Genomic DNA, 22919 nt, shown 5'->3' with positions numbered 1-22919 from the left:
AGCGCCATCACCGTACAAGTGAATAGTGTAATTTGTGAATATAATTGGACTTAAAACATTATTAAAATCCATTAACATTATTATTATTATTATTATTATTATTATTTATTATTATTTCTACATTATTACCCCCCCACCATCATCCAAGTTACCACCTATGCAAGTCTGTAGTTACTGAGTTTCAGTTGGTCGACAAGACTGTAACATCCACCTCTCTTGGTGAAGAACGGCGTCGTATTTGTGGCAAATATTGTTTAAAATTCTTTAAAACCCCTTTCAAATTGACATCGATTCGATAATCCAAAGCACAAAGAAAATTATTAGACCAAAAAGCGATAAAATCACCTAAAACGTACGAAGGAATATGACAAATGATGTAGGGAATTTATTAATTTCTGCGGTCCAAGTTGAGAACCGTCTTCATTAGATCTTGCAATAAGGTCGTCGCTCCCGTGGAAGACAGTGGGATTGTCACCCTTATGGCGTTGTGGGTAGGTGAGGTGTGCCATGTCAAGATGGGGAACTGGTTAATTTATGCAAGTGTCCAAAGGTCACAGATATTCCATTCTCATTAACGAATGGAGTGGACGTTAATATATATATATATATATATATATATATATATATATATATATATATATATATATACATATATATATACATACATGTATATATATATATATATATATATACATATATATATATAGTGTATACATATATATATATATAACTTTATCACTTACACAATTGTTCTGTGCATTAGTAGAATTACTAAAAGGACCTCATTCAGCTGGATTGTATCTCATCCAGTTTGAATGAGGTCCTTTTTTAGTAATTATATATATATATATATATATATATATATATATATATATATATATATATATATATATATATATATTAGTATATACGTGTGTGCGTTTGTATATCTATATACAAACACTCTCTGAGTTTTTCGTTTTCCTTGTTCCTTCATAAATAAAATATTTCCAGTTTTTCATCGAAGTTTCCTCTTTTTAAATGTTATAAACATTCCTTTAATCAATGATTTCCCAGTTCAAGATCATTTGTATAGATCCACACAGCCTATTCAAAACTGTATTTGAGAATATTATGACAGACAAATTCTACGGTATTTTGATAAATCATTGTGTCAAAACTGTTAAAGTTGTTGTCGAAATGTATAATATAATTTGGAGAGAAAATTTACTGTTTCAAAGCTGAGCTTTCGTTTTCTTTAAGTCCCTTAAAAGAAAACGTACCTATTTTAACGTTAACTATATCATTTTGAGTTGCCTTGCCTCTCGTATACGGGCTAAGTTTGCGATTGCATATTATCATATAGCTTCGAACACTGAGTGATGCGAAGGGTTTCTTGGATATTCCTGTCTCTCGTGTCTTTCTTGTGCCGTATCTTCAACAAATCTCCACTTCTTTCCAGCCTCCCTTCTCGAAAGTACATCCAAATACTACTGACACTATAACATACTATTCTTCCCGTGCCCTTTGCACGACCCTTGGAAGAATACTACTGATGCTGTCACATACCACTCTTCCAAATAGTATACAAAGGACATGTCCAAGCCATCATTATCCCCCTTTCATCATTATCGCATTATTTTCATGGAGTTTTAGATGATTTCCAACAATAATGATTTGTACGTCTGAATGGAAAACTTTATACTTGCTTCCCAAAACCCATTTCAATCAGTTATTACAGTTTTATGTAGCTTTGTAAATATTATAGGGTTAATAGTTTCACGTAATCGCTATTTTTAATAAGATTATGATATTATCTTCCATACTTGCGAAAGTTTTAAAACAATGGACATGTCTTAAATACGAGTTTTAATGACGCTGTTCGGTGCTTTATGTCTACGTTAAGTTACGATATATAAGTGGAACATTTCATTGTTTTTAAGGGGGATATATATATTTATCTCGCACAATCACTGTGATTAATGTAGGAACGAAGTGTGTAGGTTAATGTATCCAGTATATAATTGTTAATTGATGGTATTCATTAATTCTTTGAGCACGAAAACTGGGTCTCGTCTTACCAGCCAGTGGGAAATCGTTTACGAAGACGCTTTGTCAAAAACCAAAGATTTCGGCCAATGAAAGGGGGCGATACAAACGTCAGCTACGGTGGAGGCCTCTGATTGGCCAAAAGCAATTCCTACCTTGACATAGGATGCCTCATTGTAGTTCTAAACACGAAGTAGGAAAGGTGCGCTCACAGACAAGTGCTTACGAAATGAAAAAACGGCCTACGGTAAGAATAAGGAGTTTCTAGTTAGTTTTTCGGACATTCTTAGTAGATATTCTCGAATTTCTAGACGTAGTAGGTTCCATTAACCACTGGAAATCTTAAGAATGTCATGGAAATTAGTGCTGTAGTCGCAAAATTTTAGGCAATTTTGCTTTTTCGAAAAATTATCGCAGACTGTGAAGTCCTATAAGTGGAAAAGCCGGGCGTTTGCGACTCAGAAATTTATTTTGCAGGGTTTTTTCCCCCAAATTCTGTCTCTGTTTAACGAAAGTATGGTTCGGGGCCCCCGACAGACCTTTCATTATAAAGGATGGGCAGGTATAGAAGGTCGATTTTCCAGTTTTTATTTTTTTATTCAGAGGCTGTTGATGGTAAGAACGGTTCAGGGTCCATAACAGGCCTTTTGTTGTAATGGTGGTCAGGTATAGAAGGTAGATTTTCCAGGTTTTTTCCCCAAAATTCTGACGCTATTAAAAGTACAGTAAGCATGGTTCAAGATCCATGGCAGACCTTTCATTGAAAAGGGTGGTCAGGTACAGAAGGTCGATTTCCAATTTTTTTTTTTTTTTTTTCAAAATTCTGAGGCTGTTGACGGTAGGTACGGTTCAGGATTCATAACAGTAAGGGTGGTGAGGTGTTGAAGGGCTTGGTGTGGACCTCTGGGCTCTGGGCTCTGGGCAACTAAAAGACCCTTTCCATCGTAGGTTATAAAGAATCAGAAGTGAAACGAGAGTAAATGTGCTTTACCACCGCAAATTGAAAAGTGCATTAAGTGCAGTTTAGAACAAGTGTTTAAGGATAAAGTAAAATTTAAGAGACATCAATCTCATGGCCACAATTGAAATTGATATCGAAAAAACCATCAAAAATTAGTTTATTTAGATGTATTAATGTTTCCGTATCAGTAGCACTGACTATATGCTACGTACTTAGTGAGCAAATATACCAGTTTTCCCAATTAAATAATTAAATTGTTCTCTAAGATAATGGATAATTACCAGCAGAAAACACCATAAATTTTCAACATACCTGATTGGCTTTTCGTTAAAACTCTTCGTTTTCCTCACTGTACCGATTGTCTATCAAAAGAAATACCCTAAAACGAGGGACTTAGATCAAAAGTGAGGGAACCTGCCTTGGTTTAAACTAGTTTTTTTTTTTCATCGATGTTACAATTGCTTAGTTAAGGTAATACCTTCAAATGTCAGAGAATGGTTAGGTAAAAGTTTGAGTAGTAACGAAGGCATTTTATTTTTATTTATACCGTTGCACTGAATTATATTTTATTACATTAAATAACCTTGCAATGTATTATATTTTATTACATTAAATAACCGTTGCACTGTGTATTGTATTAAGTACCGGAAATGAACGTTGCTAAAAATTGACACATTTTATTTTAAAAAATGCATTTCAAAAGTCATTCATAAAGGAAATGATACCATGCTTATTATTCTACTACAGTTAGTCAGTGTGCCTAGATTCTGAGTTATCTGACATTCAAGATCGTCTTCACTATCAGAAATAATAACAATAATTACTTGTCAGTTACACTGGACATTACTGAATGGTATTTAGGTATTTTTAATGTTTTGTACCACGACACCAGTAAGGTGTCACGAAGAGAGAAATTTACAACCAGTGCTGAAGTACATATGCAAAATAACTTCGTTCTTTACTGCAATATAACAGGCTACAATCAGTGTTTTTCATTGCCCCATAGGTATATAACTTTAAGGAATTATATAGTCCAGTTTCTTTGTAATTGGGGACTTAATCGTTTCAAATTATTATTTGTATCGAACCCATTTTCCTAAGAAATAATGAATGTAGAATTAATGTATATTTTTTTTTTACAGACAAGGTTTAGAGTCTAGTCGTTTCAATACATCCATTAAGGCAATTCGATACAACTCTCAGCCTTTCAATAGATCGATCAAGTTATTAAGTTACTGAATAAAACGGTTAAAAAAAACGCAATAGTTTTAACTAATGACGTCACAGCGTGTAACAAGGCATTTCTCTACCCTTCCAAAGCGATAAATCCAGATACAGCATTTAATAAGCTTAACCTAATTCCTTGACAGGAACTAAGAAATGTCACTAAAAAATGCGAAATTTTTTACGATGTCTCTTATTGCGAAAGTTATTGTTTTGTGTTAATCAGTGTTAGTGGGCCTTTAATTTGGAGGTAAACTTTTCAGTAAATATTTAGGAACCTTTAATTTATCGTGTTAACCTTTTTTTTGTAGTAAATCAGTATTGCGAAATCAGTAAATAAATTACTTATAACCTTCAAAATTCAGATTGACGAAATTACCGAGTAAAACAAGTAGGAAAATTAAGCAGTAGTTGACGATTTTTAATGTTTAGTTTTTAACGAATTAGTATTTCGAAATCAGTAAATAATTACTTATGCCCTCGATTTATATTTGCGAAATTACCGAGTAAAAAAGTAAGAGAAGTTCACAATTTACGATTTTTAATATTGTTTTATGTACGTAGTAAATCAGTATCGTGAATTATTTAAGTAAATTTAGTATAACCTTGAAAATTTAGATTTCCGAACCACTAAAAGTAAATAGAGTAGAATAACAAGCAAGTTACGATTGTTGCAAAACGTATTAGATATTTGAATCACGTATACTTCGATCTAATCGTGAGCGATAATTTTTTGTATAATTATCAGATGTACCAATAGATGTAACATTAATGCGACATTTTTGATAAACTTGTAAATGTTTAAACTGTTCAACTGTTTAAATCGTTTGTGGAAAAAAAAACTGGGTTGTACCAAATCGCTTTTATAGATGTATCGGAACGACTTTTGTTTGCACCAAAGCGACTTAAGGAGGAACCAGGAACCATTCTAACGAGAAATTAGGACAATTGACGTCGAGGCAGAATGTTATGCAACATTCATGATAAGACAGGAACCAAAACGTCTCTGAGGAGGAACAAGGAACCGTTCCAACAAGAAATCTGGACAACTGACGTCGAGGTAGAGTGTTACTCGACATTCATGATAAGACAGGAATCGACAATTGAAATTGGTGAGTTTATTTTTATCTGTGTAATGTCAGGAGGTACGTAGGTGAAATATATCTTGCTGAATTTATGAAGGGAAAGTTCAGAGTTCATTTCAGAGTCAAGTTAGTAACTTTCTATAGGGAGTTTTTGTTTTTTTCCGTTGCAGGTTCATCGCTATGTTACTTCCTGAGGGGACGGAAAGAAAGTTAAAATAGTTCGAAGCATTTGTATGGCTTTCCTAGGGCGTAGGGACCCCGAATGTAAAAAACGGAGTTCTCCTGGAACATACACCACTAGCCATAAATGGACTTTCAACAGCCAGTCCTACCCAGGCCAGGGACGGGCAAGTTTGGTTGTAACACCCCGAGCACGCAACTCATGGGGCACAAACTGACTTCCTAGTGAACACCACGCATCTACCAGGGGCGTTACCTTAGGGGCTCGTGAGCCCTTTCCACCCTATGATGACAACAGCAAGTGGTATGGATCTAGTGTGGATCTCGCCACTGGTGGGTCGAACCCTTATGCAGGGTAACACAATGTAAGAAGCAATGCATCCCTGTGCAGTGCAGCAGTAAGACCCTTGTGCCGTTGGGTAATTAACAGAGCTGGCAAGCCATTATTCTTCTAGTAAGCTGATGGGTTGGGAAATAACTAAACATGTTACTCAGATTTACGCAGTTGTCCACGACTGCCAGGTTTGCTAAGAATTATCCATGACTGGAAGTTTGCTAAGCTCAAGTGCCTGGGTCATGACATATACCTCATAATACAATGAGTGCAATAAGAGTGTCAGAAAGAACACTGACAGAGAGACTATAATTGCACCTGAAACTATATTTCATATCGTTGACCAATTGCCACAGGAAAAAACCACGAAGTTTAAGAAAACGAGAGTATGGAAGCGGTTTTAATTCTAGAATACGCATTTTTAAGTCACCCATTGAGAAGTAGACTATCAGGGGGACAGATCTAAACACCTGAACCTCCTTCATACTGATGGAAGCCTGTTTTAAGTGACAATATTAAAAACTGAAAAATTGAAATGTTACCAGCTACCATGAATTGAATCACGTGCCAAGGACAGAAATGAATAGGCTGTGTTGCAGTATTTTATCTCCTGAAGCAACTGGACAGTATAAAGCACGAAATGTTAAATGTTAAAGAAATGTTTACGAATCCACCATTAACTGCTTGTAATTATATCTACACAAAGGACCACGGAGGAGTAAGGATTGCTGGAACCAGGTTGCAAGAAAGGTAGGCCTTTTAGAAAAACTAGTTTGAGCCGCTAGACTAAAGGAGATGTGAAAACAAGGAGCTACCAAGGAGAGTTACGACGCATGAGAAGTAACTTTTCAAGAAACACACGAAAACTGGCTAGAGGACCCGCCTGACGAACCATATGAGGGCTAATAGGACGGATTCCCCTAAACAGGATGGTGGAGAAACAACTTCTGAGTTAAGCCCTCAAAACCTGCATTATCACGGGTGAGTCATGAAGTATTTAGCAATACGAAATTCTGTTGTAGTTTTTTAGACCATTCAGGTAGGGTGTAACACTCTTAGATTCTTCTTTATTCTACGGATATGAATGCAAGAGTAGAGAATTAGGAAAATGAAGTAAACAATTAGTGGTAGTACTGAAATATTCAAGAATTGAGAGGTGACACCTACAGTACAGCATAAGCAAAGTTCATAGGATTTGTGAAAGAGCCAAAATGAGGAATGGCACAGAAGTTGCTGCAATGATGAGCCATTTTGTTTATGAAGTGGCTAGGTATTCCTATTGGTAGGTGTTTTCAGTGATTTTGCAAAGGAAATGCAATGTTTTCCCCCACTTAGAGGGCCTGAGTTTCTGTACATAATCACATCATTTCTGATGACACAATATAATGAATTGCTGAAAATACATTCCATTTGATTCGTGACAATTTATGAAACGGGGAGGGCTAAATTGAATCTCTTGTTGAAGGAACTACCGCAGGAAAGTGCGTTTACACTGCTTGCGTAGCTATTCCAGTATGAAATTACAATCAACTCACAGGTCTGGGTACTGGTAAAAGCCACCTTGACTTCAAAGAACACAGATGGAAATATCCATCAACGATACATGTAATCTAGTAGACAGTACTACAGCTAGCCTTTGAAGGTGAGACTATTAAATATGATGGAGTCAAGTACGAACTTTGTCATAGTTAAGGGTGGCTTCAGGTATATAGTAAGTCACCTTGCAGCTGTTTTGTAGGATTTTGTAGAACTTCAAGAAGCCTATTCGATATTTTGAAAGTAGGCGAAGTTTCTGGTAACTTGATATGTTGGGAACAATTTGCTCAAAAGCTTTGTTTTAAAATTTGCATCGTAGATAGATTTTTTCATTACTTGAGCACTTAGTGGTGATAAGATTAGATGCAATTTTAGGAATGTGACTTTGATAAAAGTGTTCAGACTCCGTTCATATTCTCTGTTTCCCATCTTACTTTCCTCGGCCATCTCCTAACAGTTGATTCATAGTGCAGCTGCGATGTTTTCCTCTTGTTACACCTTTCCAACCTTTTACTGTCAATTTCCGCTTCAGCGCTGAATAACCTCATAGGTCCCAGTGCTTGGCCTTTGGCCTAAATTCTATATTCAGTTCACGATGTCACATGTTTCACGTTCTTCCAGGTGATCTGCTTCATGTGAGTTTTTCGAAGGAAGCAGTGGACGAATGTTTGTATAAATCATCCGAAGAAGTTGTTGTAGAACTTAACAAAGGTAAGTTTAACGAACATGGAGTGAGGTGCCCGTTAAAAATGTATTTTTGGGTGGGATAGAAAATATAGATTTTAGAGGTGTTGGTTATACAGAATCTAAAATTAATTTCAGCTTGTTTAAAATAGTGTGGACTGTCAGTGCCAGTATCTTCCAGAGTACTTGAATGATTTAAAACGAATCATGTATGCAAAAAAATGTTAGTGGTTTTATGCAAAAATGTTGAAATAATCAAATGTTATAGCCAGGCCCAAGCAATAATAATAATAATAATAATAATAATAATAATAATAATAATAGTGAAAGATACGTGACTACTTATTGTAATTTTCCAATTGAAACTTATGCTGTACTTGAGAAGCCTCGGTCTCTTTCAGTAAAATTTAAGGTGGCCTTGATAAAAGACTGTAGACATTCAATACGGGTCTAAAAAGTCCTTGTCCCAAATGTGCCCCTCGTCGTAAAATGGGATGTTTGGGTCTAGTTATAACGAAATACCTTTTTATCTTAATACCTTGTAAGCCAGAAGATCTCAGCGTGACATGACATCATTAACTTCTTCCTCATATTTTCAGGAAAGTATCTGTAGCTTGCAAAAGAATAAATGGGAAGAGTTTGCACGGACTGAAGCTTTACCTTGGAATTCTCAGGCATCTGCAATGAAAGAAGGCTGAATTCAAGAGAAGACTACAGTTTTATTTGCTGAATTTGTGTCCAAGACCCAGAATTTGGCTATTCACAAGAGTTACTTGTTACTGATCACAGCAATGGGATAGAAAAAATAGTTCCATTGACATTCTCGTTGCTGTTGGAAAGAGCCATGATTTGCCAGAGATTACAGTCTCATCTCCTGTGACTATTAAGAGTAGGATTAGGGTGAAATTTATTGTACAAGTGTCATCTATGTGTTTCATCAGGAGTTATACTCTGGTAGAGAGGGATTTGTACAATCGTATCTCCCTTGACTTTGAAAAGTAGGATAGGGGTAAATTTATTGTATTTATATTATCATATAAGCGTTTTACCAGGGTCATCTCTGCTTGTCGATCCAAAATTGAGTCAAGTTCATCTTTGCATCTTGTAATTTGTAAATAGGAACTGTAGGAGTGTCTGTTATTTGAGGTAGTTCATGTGATTCAGGATATATCATTTATTATGTAGACCTGTTCCTGGTGTAGTATTTTATGATATATATTTATATCAAGTCTTATATATATATATATATATATATATATATATAGAATATATATATATATATATATATATATATATATATATTCGATATTTTAATATATATATTTATCAGTTATTGATTGATATCATAGTTCCTTTATATATCAGTTATATATATATATAGGTTTGGGGTTATTGAGTTGTTATTGACTCTATTTATATATTTGTATATACTGAAAGGTTTTGTTTACATAGGAACATCACAACCTGAAGCATTACATGTATTACTCTTAAAACATTACGTTTAATTATCTAGTTTTATCTCATATTAGATGACAGTAGAACTTGTCATTATTTTCAAAGATTAAACCAGTGGTTCTCATCGTAAATTTCTTGTTAGTTCAATAACAGCAATTAGGTAGCCGTGGATACATTTTGACTTCTTGTCGAAAAGTCACGAAAGTTTAAGGTATAGTTTTCTCTTTAACTCAGTTTTGACTTGCAATATCCACTAGGTCATTGTTACATACGTGCCCAGAGCACGAAGGTCACGTGAGATGAATACTGCCCTAAAATGGAAAACTGCAGTATCTGCAAAATTTTCGAAATTGAGATATGCCACCTATTGGGCTCGTGAAACACTAATACACAAGTTACTGCAGCTTCAGAATGTTTCTTCAATGCTTTCTCGAGTATTTAGGGGTCCCATTTTCAGTTCTACAAAATCAGTAGTAAGGCAAGAGAGTATCTACCATTTTTCTCGGTTCTGTATTTTTGCAGATCCTGCAGTCTTTCATTTTAGGGAAGAATAGTAGGTTACCTTTTACCTTCAGTCATTTTCCTGAAGTTCAAAAATTATCGGTAGCAAAAAGTTAATTAGTCAGGAGGAACAGGTTTTGCTGATTTTATGGAATTTCTTTATGTTGGTAAATATAGTTAGGATTAGTTGTGTGATGTATTAACCACTATAGAATAGGTATTTTAGGCTTATGTACAAATTACTCCTGATATACTTTATGAAGTCGTATAGATATTCCTAAATTAGCTTCTAACATAGAGGAGACTTAGGATTAAACTACTTTATTTGCTTTCGATAGCTTTAATCCACAGTTTGTGTCAGTTATTGATTGATATCAGAGTTCCTTTAGAATCAATTTTGTAATAGTTTCGAGGTCTGGCATTATTGCTTTGTTATTTAAGCGTTTCTATTACTACTTTAAAACTTAGGTCATTGAAAGGTTTTGTTTAATACAGGAGGAACATCACAACCTGAAGCATATATATGTTTACACTCTTCAAACAGGAGACATTCCAGAATTTAGTTTTGCTAGTTTTATCTCAGATTAGATGACAGATGAAGAACTTGTCATTATTTTCAAACGATTAAACCAGTGGTTCTCAACCTGGGGAGCGCGTCCCTATTGGGGGTTGTCAGCAATTTCTATGGGGGCCGCAAGCCCTAGGAAAATATTAAAAAATCTCTAATTGTATTCATTATTCTCAAAACGAGTGTTTGGAACTAATATTCAGAAGTATATGAACAAATACAAAAGTATCGCCTTATTAAGCTAGTTTCTTGTAGTCTACTACTCTGGTTAGGCTCATTGGGCTTAAGAATCAAAACCCCCTGTCTCTTTCTCTTTATTTTTCATTTTCCTTTAAATCTGGGAGGGAATTTTACTCATAGATGCAAGGGTGTTAGGCGTGGAGGGAAGGACCAACTCGCAGAAGGGGCGTGGTAATAAGAAGGTTAAGAACCACTGGATTAAACGATATCTCTGAATTTTGTACAAATATTGGCATGAAAAATGTGTCTTGTTTAACGTTCAACTTAATACTGTAACTACTCTAGAGTATCCTATCAAGAGAAGTATCACCATGGCATCTCTTTATATTTCAAGACACTGGTAGCACGTGAAGGTTGAAATTGAAATGCTTACTTAGAGGGCAGTTTGATACTGTCAGATGTGTTGTGGATAAACGATTTAATAAGTAACACAAATTCCAAGCATTACTTTAGAGGGATTGTGGAACTATTGACTATGCTATATTAGGTAAATGATTCAGTCATAATGAATACGTTGAGATGTTTATGTAAATTATATTCTAGGTAAATGAATAAGTAAATTCAAATTCAAAGCGTCATTTTAAATGAGGTTAGGTATTGTTAACAATGGTTTCTTGTTTATATGAGTAAGTAAACTGAAAATTTATTGTAAATGGGGTTAGATATTGTTAACAATGGTTTCTTGTTCACATGAATAAGGAAACTGGAAAGTGCTCTTTTAACGGTAGATTGACATGTAGTTTTTGGTAATAAATGAATCAATAATTTATTCTCAATTTCAGGTATTTTGTTTGATTTTTGGTATATGAATCAATAAGCATTCTCAGTTATGTAAAGGGTATTTTCGTCTTAATGTTAATAGACTTTCTGGAAAGATAGAAATCTTTGGAACTAGTCAGTCATCTTTTCACTGGAGCACTTAATATTTCTTAGGCGTTTGCTATGAGTAGAATCTATTAAATTAACTGCTGTTTTCAATCTGTTATGCCAGGCAGGCATGTCAGTACCTCTTTCCTTGCAAGGTTCTCACAAAGGGATTGATTTTTGTGGAAAGGTGTAAATTGGAGAAAGGTTAGGTTAGAGAAGTTGAACAGCAAAGTGGAAGAGGCTAAAGGGATGGAAGATATTAGATAGCCAAGTAAAGGGAGATATTAGATAGTCAAGTAGTAAAGGGCCAAGATATTAGATATTCAAGTCAGTAAAGGGAAGATATTAGCTAGTCAAGTAGTAAAGGGAAGATCTTATTAGTTATAGTAGTAAAGGGAAGATATTAGTCAAGTAGTAAAGGGAAGATATTAGATAGCCAAGTAGTAAAGGGAAGATATTAGATAGTCAAGTAGTAAAGGGAAGATATTAGATAGTCAAGTAGTAAAGGGAAGATATTAGCTAGTCAAGTATTTAAAATCTTGGTTGCTTGTGACTGTAATGTAAATACCTCGAGAAATCCCCATTTATTATTTCTGAGTTGTATGCTTTTAAACTTTAGAATCTCAAGTACATCAGTGTCTTGACATATGAAGAGTTTTAGGTTAAGGTATTGATTTTTTTAAATACATTTCCCATTCAATTCCAATAATTTTAACAGATCAAGATTCAGTTAACTGTAAACTGTTAAAAACTTAAAAATTTGAGTAATGGGAAAATTGTTGTAATGGCAAATTGTATTGATTTTTATTCTATGTACAAGGACTTCTGTATTTCAACTTAGTTCTCACAAAGTGTCTTGAAACTGAATTAGCTATGAGATTAATTAGTTATTTTGAAATGAGTTAGACTCTAGTGGCCCCAAAAAATAATTCCATGGAATTGTAGTAACATTTTTGTCACTTCCTAGTTACACCATATGACCAATGTCATGTAAGTTTGAGAATTTTTTAATCTGAGTAAAAAAATTAAGATTTTTCTGAATGAGTATGAATAGGTTAGAAAATTAAACTCAGAATCTACTGGTTACTTTTTACCAGATACGTATGTAATTGCAATAACCACAATGCCCTTTTAACTTTCCGTATTTTCTATTATCTTCTGTTACTTCTCACAAATGAACACCATAATCTTTGGAAGCTTGAATTTCAAGTCATTAGCGCCTGTAGGTTTTATCCATACGTATAGGGGTTTATCTAATGAATAATGATATGATGATAATTGTTGTTAACGGTCCATAATCACACATTTGGATCTTAGGTTGCCAGGGTATGAAACTGCAGTCAGTTTTTAGTTGTAAAGTTGTGTTTGTCAATAGATATTTAAGCGAATTCTCAAGTTTTGTGTCATAATTTTGAGCAGTAAATGTTTTGTGTCATGACCAAAGGTACAAGTTTCATCTTATCTTAATTTTTGAGAAGGTAGGCTTTTTGTTTTCAGTGCTGGGGACGGAGTGAGAACTAGAGCAGTGTCTGTAAGCATTTATCTTTAAAAACCTGAACAGTTGAAAGAAAACTGTGAATTATTGCTCACTATTAAAGGACGTAAGTTGAAGTACAGAAGTCCTCATATATATAAATGTGTATACTGTATAGATAGAAACTGGAAATGATCAAAATAAAGGACTCCTTGGGGTCAGCATTGCAGTGCCCCGGAGGAGGGAATGCCCCCAGCAGGAGGTATACAGCCAGTCGGTTACCAGCTTTGAAGTCGACCCAAAGGGCTTAAGTTTTCTAAGCTGACAGCTGATTGTTGAGGTGGGAAGAGCTTTAAACACTTCCCTTGTGCTGCCTCAGATGTGTTCCAGTTTTCTGTGCCACAAGATGAGAATGTTAAACCATTCAAATGTCAAAGGAAAACTTTTATGTACAGGAAATCCAAGGAGGGTAGTAGTAATGTTACCACAAAGACAAGCCTAGACCTATTCACTCATATTGCTGTAATTGTACTTGAGCAAATGCTTGTTTGGCGTGTAGAGTCTTGATATGGTGTATTTAGCCCGTAGACGTTTACCATCAGAATTTGGTATCATGTGTAGTGGCCCAAAAAAATCCTTAGTTTATTTTTCTATGGATAACTTGCAAGAAAATCTTTGGTTTTGAAACATTTTGACATTCTGTTGTATGTTTTCACTGAGATTTCAGGCAGGGTTTTCTCTAACGTTTTGTTACAGAAAACGAGAAACATGAAGCAAAAGATTCGTGGTTAAGATTTGTATATTTTCGAATTTCTTGGCCATTGTACTGGTGGCTTTGTACCTGTCAGAATTCACTCCTTAGAGAAGTCTATCAGTTTACTTGTGAATACTTTAGGATAAGGTTGTTTGATCTATCTTCAGAGATAGTTACGTATAAAATTGAATTTTTTTCTTAAGGATTAGTGACTAAAATTGTTTCGTATGATTAGACGTAAAGGTATTCTATATGCATAACTGTAAATGCTTCGGATATTTTCAAAGGAAAGCTCCCATCATGTAAATTTGGCGATCCAATGAGATCATTCTAACTTGTAGAGCATCATTTGCCAAGATCAGGGAACTTGTTTGGTAAAATGTCACTTTTCCTGATGCTCAATTTGATTGAATGTATTACATGCTAACTCTTTTAAAATGATTTACATGACAATTTTTTACATGACAGTGTTTTACAAGATCATTTCAAGTATTCGATATCATTTATATCCTGTCAGATGTCTCAAAAGATATAATCAAGTTTCAAATCATTCATAAAGTTAAAAGTTATCTCCAAAGATCTAAAGCAAGTTTGAAAATTAAAAGTGATCATTTGACTGAATGTATTACATGCTAACTTTTTAAAAGTGATTTACGTGGAAATGTTTTACAGTATTTTCAAGTATTCAATATAATTTATATACCCTCCCAGGTGTCCCAAACGATATAAAGCCTTAAATCATTCATAAAGTTAAAAGTTGTCTTCAAAAATCTAAAGTAAGTTTATAACAACATTTGAAAAGTTCAAAGTTATCCTTTTGTTCAAGTTATGACAAAACTTTTAATTACGTTTCGGGCACATGCCGTCTTTGCAAAAGGTGGTACCAGCTTGGGGCTCAAACGCCTTCTCGTTCTTAGGCCAGGCACTTCATTCGTGTACTTGAAATAAAGGAGGGATAAATATCACGATGGCCCTTTTAGAAGTCTGTGTGAGAAACTTACAAAGTCCGTAACATCGTAGGGGATTAGACAAAACTAGGTGTGTGTTCATTTTGGAAGAATTTGACGGAAATCGTTGGCCTAAAACTGAATGGAGCTAAGTTATTTGACAAGTGTAATAATAATAATGTGGCCTTTGATATGCTGTAAAAAGGGTATTATACTTTCACCAAATACCTTAGCAAAAGGCATGCTGGGATTTTGAGCTTGTGTGAGAGTGTATCCAGACTTCACCGATTGCAAGAGATGAATTTTTGAACAATGGCTTTCTGTGGTGTTTAATTGGATGAAGAAGCTATCCCTGTTTTTGCATTTACCTTTTCCAACGGAAAGGCATTCCAATGAAAAGCTGCTGAGATTTAGAATTATTAGATGCTATGGAGAATCTGGTTGTCATTTCCTTACAGAAGTTACAGAAACCTTTACGTCAGTTTTTGAAGGGTTTAAGTTAGTTTCATGTTTCTTGATTGACTCCAGGTGTTCACAGGTTCCCCCTCTGAAGAGGATGAGAGCGTTGTATTGCTCTCTAGAATTGGAAATGCATGTCCCTGATGTGGGTGCTTAAAAGCATTGGTGGTACTTCTTTGGATGGAATATGTGATACGAGGTCTGATGTATAACTAGTATAGCTTTTATATTGCTCCAAAAGTGCCTTGGCAGGACCTAACTATATGTAACATTGTCAACTGGCTTGATAGTTGATTATATACCTGATCTAGGGCAACTCGATTTTTGAAACTCGTCACGACGAAAGTTAAGAAATCTAACTGGTTTTTCCTTTAATTTGCAATTTAACTTTCTAGATTTCAATGGATTTGTGTAGAGGATTTTTAAGGTTTGGCATTCTGGAGCTTTGTTATAAAGGTTGAAGTTGACAGTACTATAGGATTAAATGTGTTTATCTTTATGAAAATGGTGGTGGTACTGTATGTGTTTTAATCAAGTTCTTGCTCGTGATACTCTTAAATTCGGTGTGTTATTGTGAAAGAGAAACTATAAGTTGAAGTTTGCTTTTTATAGGATATTGTTAATAAGGAGTTAGGTTTTCGCAAGCACTAATGGTAAGAGGTTTGAATAATGTGATTTTGACTTGATATTAAAATTTTGGTTCACACGGAAAGTCTGTTAATCTGTGGAACTTAGTCTGAGAAAGTCTGTTAATCTGCTTAATCTGAAACTTATTCTGAGAAAGTCTGTTAATCTGTGAGACTTAGTCTGAGAAAGTCTGTTAATCAGTGAAACTTAGTCTGAGAAAGTCTGTTAGTCTGTGAAACTTAGTCTGAGAAAGTCTGTTAATCTGTGGAACTTAGTCTGAGAAAGTCTGTTAATCTGTGGAACTTAGTCTGAGAAAGTCTGTTAATCTGTGGAACTTAGTCTGAGAAAGTCTGTTAATCTGTGGAACTTAGTCTGGAAAAGTATGTTAGTCTGTGAAACTTAGTCTGAGAAAGTCTGTTAAACTGTGGAACTTAGTCTGAGAAAGTCTGTTAGTCTGTGAAACTTAGTCTGAGAAAGTCTATTAAACTGTGGAACTTAGTCTGAGAAAGTCTGTTAATCTGTGAAATTTAGTCTGAGAAAGTCTATTAATCTGTGAAATTTAGTCTGAGAAAGTCTGTTAATCTGTGAAATTTAGTCTGAGAAAGTCTGTTAATCTGTGAAACTTAGTCTGAGAAAGTCTTGATTCTTCAGGATAGTTTTCTTTCAGAAAGTCTGTTTTTTTTTCATTCATGAGGTTTCTTGGTTTGTAGTACTTCTGGACTTGAAGTGTACACGAGTATCTTATGTTCTCCTTAAAGTAATTTGGTATTTGTGATGCGTTTTTTATTCACGATGCCTGTGTGATACTCTTACTTTCATGTAGTCTGTTAGTCTGGGGTGGTTTTGCCTTCAGGAAGTCTGTCACCTTGATGGTTTTGCCCTCACGAAGTCTGTTAGTCTGGGGTTGTTTTGCCTTCAGGAAGTCTGTCAACTTGATGGTTTTGCCCTCACGAAGTCTGTTAATCTGGGGTGGTTTTGCCTTCAGGAAGTCTGTCAGTCTGGGGTTGTTTTGCCTTCAGGAAGTCTGTCAGTCTGGGGATGTTTTGCCTTCAGGAAGTCTGTTAGTCTGGGGTTGTTTTGCCTTCAGGAAGTCTGTCAGTCTGGGGTTGTTTTGCCTTCAGGAAGTCTGTCAGTCTGGGGTTGTTTTGCCTTCAGGAAGTCTGTCAACTTGATGGTTTTGCCCTCACGAAGTCTGTTAGTCTGGGGTTGTTTTGCCTTCAGGAAGTCTGTCAACTTGATGGTTTTGCCCTCACGAAGTCTGTTAATCTGGGGTTGTTTTGCCTTCAGGAAGTCTGTTAGTTTTTCTCAGTAGTGGTTGTTTTGTCTTCAGGAAGTCTGTTAGTCTGGGGTTGTTTTTTTGCCTTCGGGAAGTCCGTCAGTTTGATGGTTTTGCCCTCACAAAGTCTGTTAGTCTGGGGTTGTTTTGCCTTCAGGAAGTCTGTTAGTCTGGGGTTGTTTTGCTTTCAGGAAGTCTGTCAGTCTGGGGTTGTTTTGCCTTCAGGAAGTCTGTTAGTCTGGGGTTGTTTTGCCTTCAGGAAGTCTGTTAGTCTGGGGTTGTTTTGCCTTCAGGAAGTCTGTTAGTCTGGGGTTGTTTTGCTTTCAGGAAGTTGTCAGTTTGATGGTTTTTTGTCAAAGTCTGTTAGGGTTGTTTTGCCTTCAAGGAAGTCTGTTACTCTTGGGTTGTTTTGCCCTCTGGAAGTCTGTTAGTCTGGGGTTGTTTTGCTTTCAGGAAGTCTTAGTCTGGGGTCTTCAGGAAGTCTGTTAGTCCTGGGTGGTTTTGCTTTCAGGAAGTCTGTTAGTCTGGGGTTGTTTTGCTTTCAGGAAGTTTGTCAATTTGATGGTTTTGCCCTCGCGAAGTCTGTTACTCTTGGGTTGTTTTGTCTTCTGGAAGTCTTAGTCTGGGGTTGTTTTGTTTTCAGGAAGTCTGTAAGTCTGTGGTTGTTTTGACTTCAGGAAGTCTTAGTCTGTGGTTGTTTTGCTTTCAGGAAGTCTGTCAGTTTTGGTTTGCCCTAAAGTCTTTCCTCAGGAAAGCCTTCTGAAAGTCTTAGTCTGGGGTTGTTTTGCTTTCAGGAAGTCTGTTAGTCTGGGGTTGTTTTGACTTCAGGAAGTCTGTTAGTCTGTGGTTGTTTTGCTTTCAGGAAGTCTGTTAGTCTGGGGTTGTTTTGCTTTCAGGAAGTCTGTTAGTCTGGGGTTGTTTTGCTTTCAGGAAGTCTGTTAGTGGGGTTGTTTTGCCTTCAGGAAGTCTGTCAGTCTGGGGTGTTTTTACCTTTCAGGAAGTCTGTTAGTCTGGGGTTGTTTTGTTGCAGGAAGTCTGTCAACTGGGGTTGTTTGGCCTTTTTGTTTTGGATTTACAAACTCTGTTACTTTGGGGCTGTTTTGTCTTCAGGAAGTCTGTCAACTTGATGGTTTTGCCCTCACGAGGTCTGTTAGCGTAGATTTGGCTTTCAAGACGTCTGATTTTGTTTGTGCTTGAAAGCCTGTTAGTTTGTGGACTTAGAATTTTACTGGTAGTCTTTTAGTTACTGTTCTTTCTAGAAAATGTTAATGTTTTAACTTACTTCTGGCCTTAGAAGTCTTTGTTAGTTTGCATCTTTTTTTGAGAAAGTAAGTCTGTTATTTTGGATATTTTAACTAAAAAGTCTGTTTGCAAATTTTTTTTGGGTTAGAAAGTCTCTTAGTTTGTGGTTGCCTTGGCTAAAAAGTTTCCATTAGATATATTTTTGGCTGTTAAGTAACTTATCTTGTGATTTTTGCAAGGAAAGTCTGCTGATCTGTGATTTTTTCTTCTAAGAATTCTAATAGTTTTGGATTAGAATCTTTATTAGTCTGGGAGTTATCCATAGAATACATAAGTTAATGTCTTAAAAAATGCTTCTTAGGATTCATGAGTTATTGGCTTAAAATGCTTCTTAGGATTCATGAGTTACTGGCTTAAAATGCTTTCTAGGATTCATGAGTTATTGGCTTAAAATGCTTTCTAGGATTCATGAGTTATTGGCTTAAAATGCTTCTTAGGATTCATGAGTTATTGGCTTAAAATGCTTTTAAATGATTCGTTGGTCATGTTATTGGCTTAAAATGCTTAGGATTCATGAGTTACTGGCTTAAAATGCTTCTTAGGATTTGCCCATTGATTCACTGAGTTATGGCTTTTGAAAATGGCTGCTTCTTAGATTCATGAGTTAATGGCTTAAAATGCTTCTTAGGATTCATGAGTTATTGGCTTAAAAGGCCTCTTAAGAGTAATGAGTTATTGGCTTAAAATGCTTAATATGATTCACGAGTTATTAGCATAAAATGCTTCTAGGATTCATGAGTTATTTGCCTAAATTGCTTTTTGGGATTTATGAGTTATTGGCTTAAAATGGTAATTAGGATTAATGAGTTGTTCAGATGATCAGTACAAAACTTCCTTTCAAAGGCTTGTAAGAACTCGAAGCAAAAAACTTGAAAAGACATCCTAACTTCAAAACACCCTAAGGAATGTTCTAATCTAGTCCTGGGCATTCCTCCCTAATCACCCGGCTATGGGATGGACTTTTGCAAGGAGTATCACACAAAACCTAAACTGGCCTGGTGGTCCACGTGTACGGTGAAGGCTGACGTTAGTCCGACCTGCTGTCCTGCTGGGGGAGGAAGAACGGGGCAGGAGGATATTAGCTTTGCACGTCTCCGACCATTTACCTGACTCAATCACTTACATTGAATGGTGTCATTAGGCCTATAAGACGAACTGGTGGTTTGTTTTGGGAGGGGGGTGCCTCAAGGCACACTTGTTCCACCGAAGGGATTTGGGTCACTTGTCTGCTTTTGTGAGGACTGTATGCGTCTTAGTGTAATTAATTGCTTTTGTTGTAACAAAAGACTGGAGGATGACTTGTAATATCAAAAATAAAGTTAATTAGTTTTTCCTTGGTTTATTTGTGAAATTCCTGTAATTTTCTTGTCCAGAGAGACATCTGAGAATATAAATGAATATGCCATACTTTGAAATTAAAAGCTTGTAGACAAAAATGTCATGTAAACTGAAAAAAAAAAATTAAATTTAGTTCAGAATAACAAAGTATTTTGGCGCATGTCATGTGAACAGGCTAAATCTAAAAAATACAATTGAAATAAGTCAGAAAATTTTGAATTAAAAATGTAAAGTAAGCACATTGATAAATTATGAGAATGCAGCAAACGTGTGATTTTGAAGAGATTGAAACTAATCAGCAAAAAATGCTGTAAAAAAATATAAAGCTATTTAATGTGTGTACATTTCTCTTGAAAAATACCTCTCCAATCGTGGAACTTGGTGTTTTACAAGTTATAATTAAACGCTTTGTATCATCAAATTTACATGGAAAAAGTTAGTCAGGTAAAGGTATTTGAAGGGTCGAAATCTAAAGATAAAAGGATTAAGTGACTAGGGATAATTTTAGTAAAGTTCAACTGAATGGAACTAATTTGAAAAATTTAAGTCTTCCATGTTCATAATCATGATTAGGCTTCAATTTTACTGTCAGTATTGCCATTTTGATATCAAACTTGACGTCAGAATGCTGGAAGATGCCAGGTTAACAGGCTGTGTGAGACCTTTAAAATATACTAAGTTAGTCAAATCGGTATTTGAAGAGAATGAAGTCAGTTTTATATATAAATATACTTGAAAATGACGATAAGATAGCCGTGTCAATTAAATTTACAAGTAAATTATCCGCTACAGCTCTCAAGGTCAAGAATTCTGTCAGGTACGAAGTCAATGTCAGATGGCTAATACTCTCGAGATATATCTATCTTAGTTTACCGTCTTTTGCTTACTGTTCCCCTGTTTTCCAAAAGTTTTAAATCATACGATAGACCCACTTTCTTACAAGACGCGAGAGAAACTCTTACAGACTCTCAACGAAAACGGAAAGCAGAATGACAAAATGTGTTTACACTCCATAGGTTCCATTACGAGTTATCCATAGAGGATTGGACTTAGAAAAAATTTTGGGTGGGCCATTATGCCTCGGGACGAAATTCTGGTGGTTTAAGGCTACAGGTTTTCACGCCATGTTTCACTAGACACTACAGGTCAAACAAGCATTTGCCCAAGTACTAAGCTACCGCCATGAAAGTGAATAGGTCTAGGCTTGCCTCAGTGGTAACTTAACCACGCCCACCTTGGACTTGCTGTACGTAAAGGGTTCTCCTTTGACATTTGAATGGTTTAACATCTCATTTGTGGCGCAGAAAATTGGGACACATCTGAGGCAGCACAAGGGAAGTGTTTAAAGCTCTGCCCATCTCAGCAATCAGCTGTCAGCTTAGAAAACTTAAGCCCTTTGGGTCGACTTCAAAGTTGGTAACCGACTGGATGTATACCTCCTGCTGGGGGCATTCCCTCCTTCGGGGCATTGCAATGCTGGCTTCGAGGAAATAAAAAAAAATTTGATTTTTTATTATCACTAATTTCTCCCAAACATAAGTTATTTTTGGTGGATTTGAATAAAAAAGCGTTTAGTACCTTCAGTTTTTATTTCCTCTCTATATTGTACATTGTTGATACAAGACTACTTCAACCATCACCTATGACGTCATGTGAAAAGGCTTAGCATTCGTATTGACTTTGCATGGTGACGTCACAACTACCTATGACGTCATGTGAACATCCTAACCTGCTTGGTGACGTCACAACTATGACGTCATATAATTTTCCACTATCCCAAGTCAGATTCCATAAGTTTATGCCCTTCTATAGGACCATTTTCTTTCATTTATTTACCTTTAACTCATTTTCTTCCAAATGCTTCACATGCTACAGCCGCCATCTTTATGGCTTAGTCTGCCCTATAGGCCTAAAGTTTACTTTCATTTTAGTTTACCCTTCTATTACTTAGTTTTCTTTCATATGCCAATCTTTTACTTGGCTTATTATTACTAAGTCTTTAATACTTTATGAAATGCTTTATTCAGCTTTGTACCCTGATAGAGGGAATTTTTTCTCTCACTTTTACGTACCCTCTACAAGTCATCAGTGACCTTTGTAGTGGAACTTATCTTTCGTCTTTGACCTTGGTACCGTTTTATCTCAATCGCAGTTTCATACTTCATAGCGACAACCCTCTAATCAGTGATTTTTCACCAGTATTTATCATACTGTGAAACTGTGACAAAACTAGACAGATAAAACTAGAGTGTCTTGCAAACCAACCATGTTTCAAAATTGCATAAACGCCACAGCTTCAAAAATATCTTTTTCTGCCAGTCTTGGCAGCAAATCTAACTCATTTCCAGTAGTTTCACCTGTGACTTAACCTGTGGTATCCAAGGTATACTTCGGTTAGGAAGAACTGGGGTAACTTGAACAGAACTGGTGTCAACAAAAGGAATATTTGAAGAATGCCAATAACCGCATTCAAGAACAAGCTAGACAAGAAAGGGTGGTACCTACCAAGCAAAAACCACTAAAAACTGCTTGAGCACATCAAGGAATATAGCCCAATGCAAAACGACCAGGCAGTTCGACATAATGGTGCCACAAACATCATCTAAAAGATGCAGTTTCAATCCATACTGTGTAGGAAAGGCTTCTGTCCCAACAATATCCTGCAACAGTGTGAGTTTTGCTCTGGGAAACATCCTCCTTAAGAAGCAGATTCTTAACACAACAAAATCAAGCTGGTTGTTGACACAGGTCAGACATAGGGGCACTCTTTGGCAGAAAATATGCCATCTTATGGTACCATACATCAGTCCTTCTTGATGACATACGCCCTGAAGGAAGGTCTTGCCTACTGGACAGGACATCTGACGTGGGCAAAAGCAATGGAGCCCATACCTACCACAAAGTGTAGGTCAAAGAAATGGTAATCCAAGATCAAGTCAGAAGATGGAGAGCTTTCCAAGCTCTAGTAGAAGGCAGTTACAGAAAAACCATCTCGTTCTATTATGTACCTAGTTTCTGAAGAGAAGGAAAACCCCCTCTACTCTGTTGCCTTCTGAAAACATGAGCACAGAACACTCAC

The 22919-nt window shown here is 35.9% G+C and overlaps 1 long non-coding RNA gene across 1 annotated transcript; it reads left to right on the top strand.

Moving 5' to 3' along the window:
• Window positions 1-2154: 2154 nt before the first annotated feature.
• LOC136830596 (uncharacterized) lies at window positions 2155-8661 on the top strand. Its single transcript, XR_010850674.1, has 5 exons — window positions 2155-2275; window positions 4132-5325; window positions 5469-6793; window positions 7970-8059; window positions 8632-8661. It is a non-coding gene; the product is annotated as an uncharacterized lncRNA (long non-coding RNA).
• Window positions 8662-22919: the final 14258 nt, after the last annotated feature.

Source organism: Macrobrachium rosenbergii, chromosome 47, assembly GCF_040412425.1.
Source record: "Macrobrachium rosenbergii isolate ZJJX-2024 chromosome 47, ASM4041242v1, whole genome shotgun sequence".
NCBI lineage: Eukaryota > Metazoa > Arthropoda > Malacostraca > Decapoda > Palaemonidae > Macrobrachium > Macrobrachium rosenbergii.
This window is presented reverse-complemented; position numbering and strand designations above follow the sequence as displayed.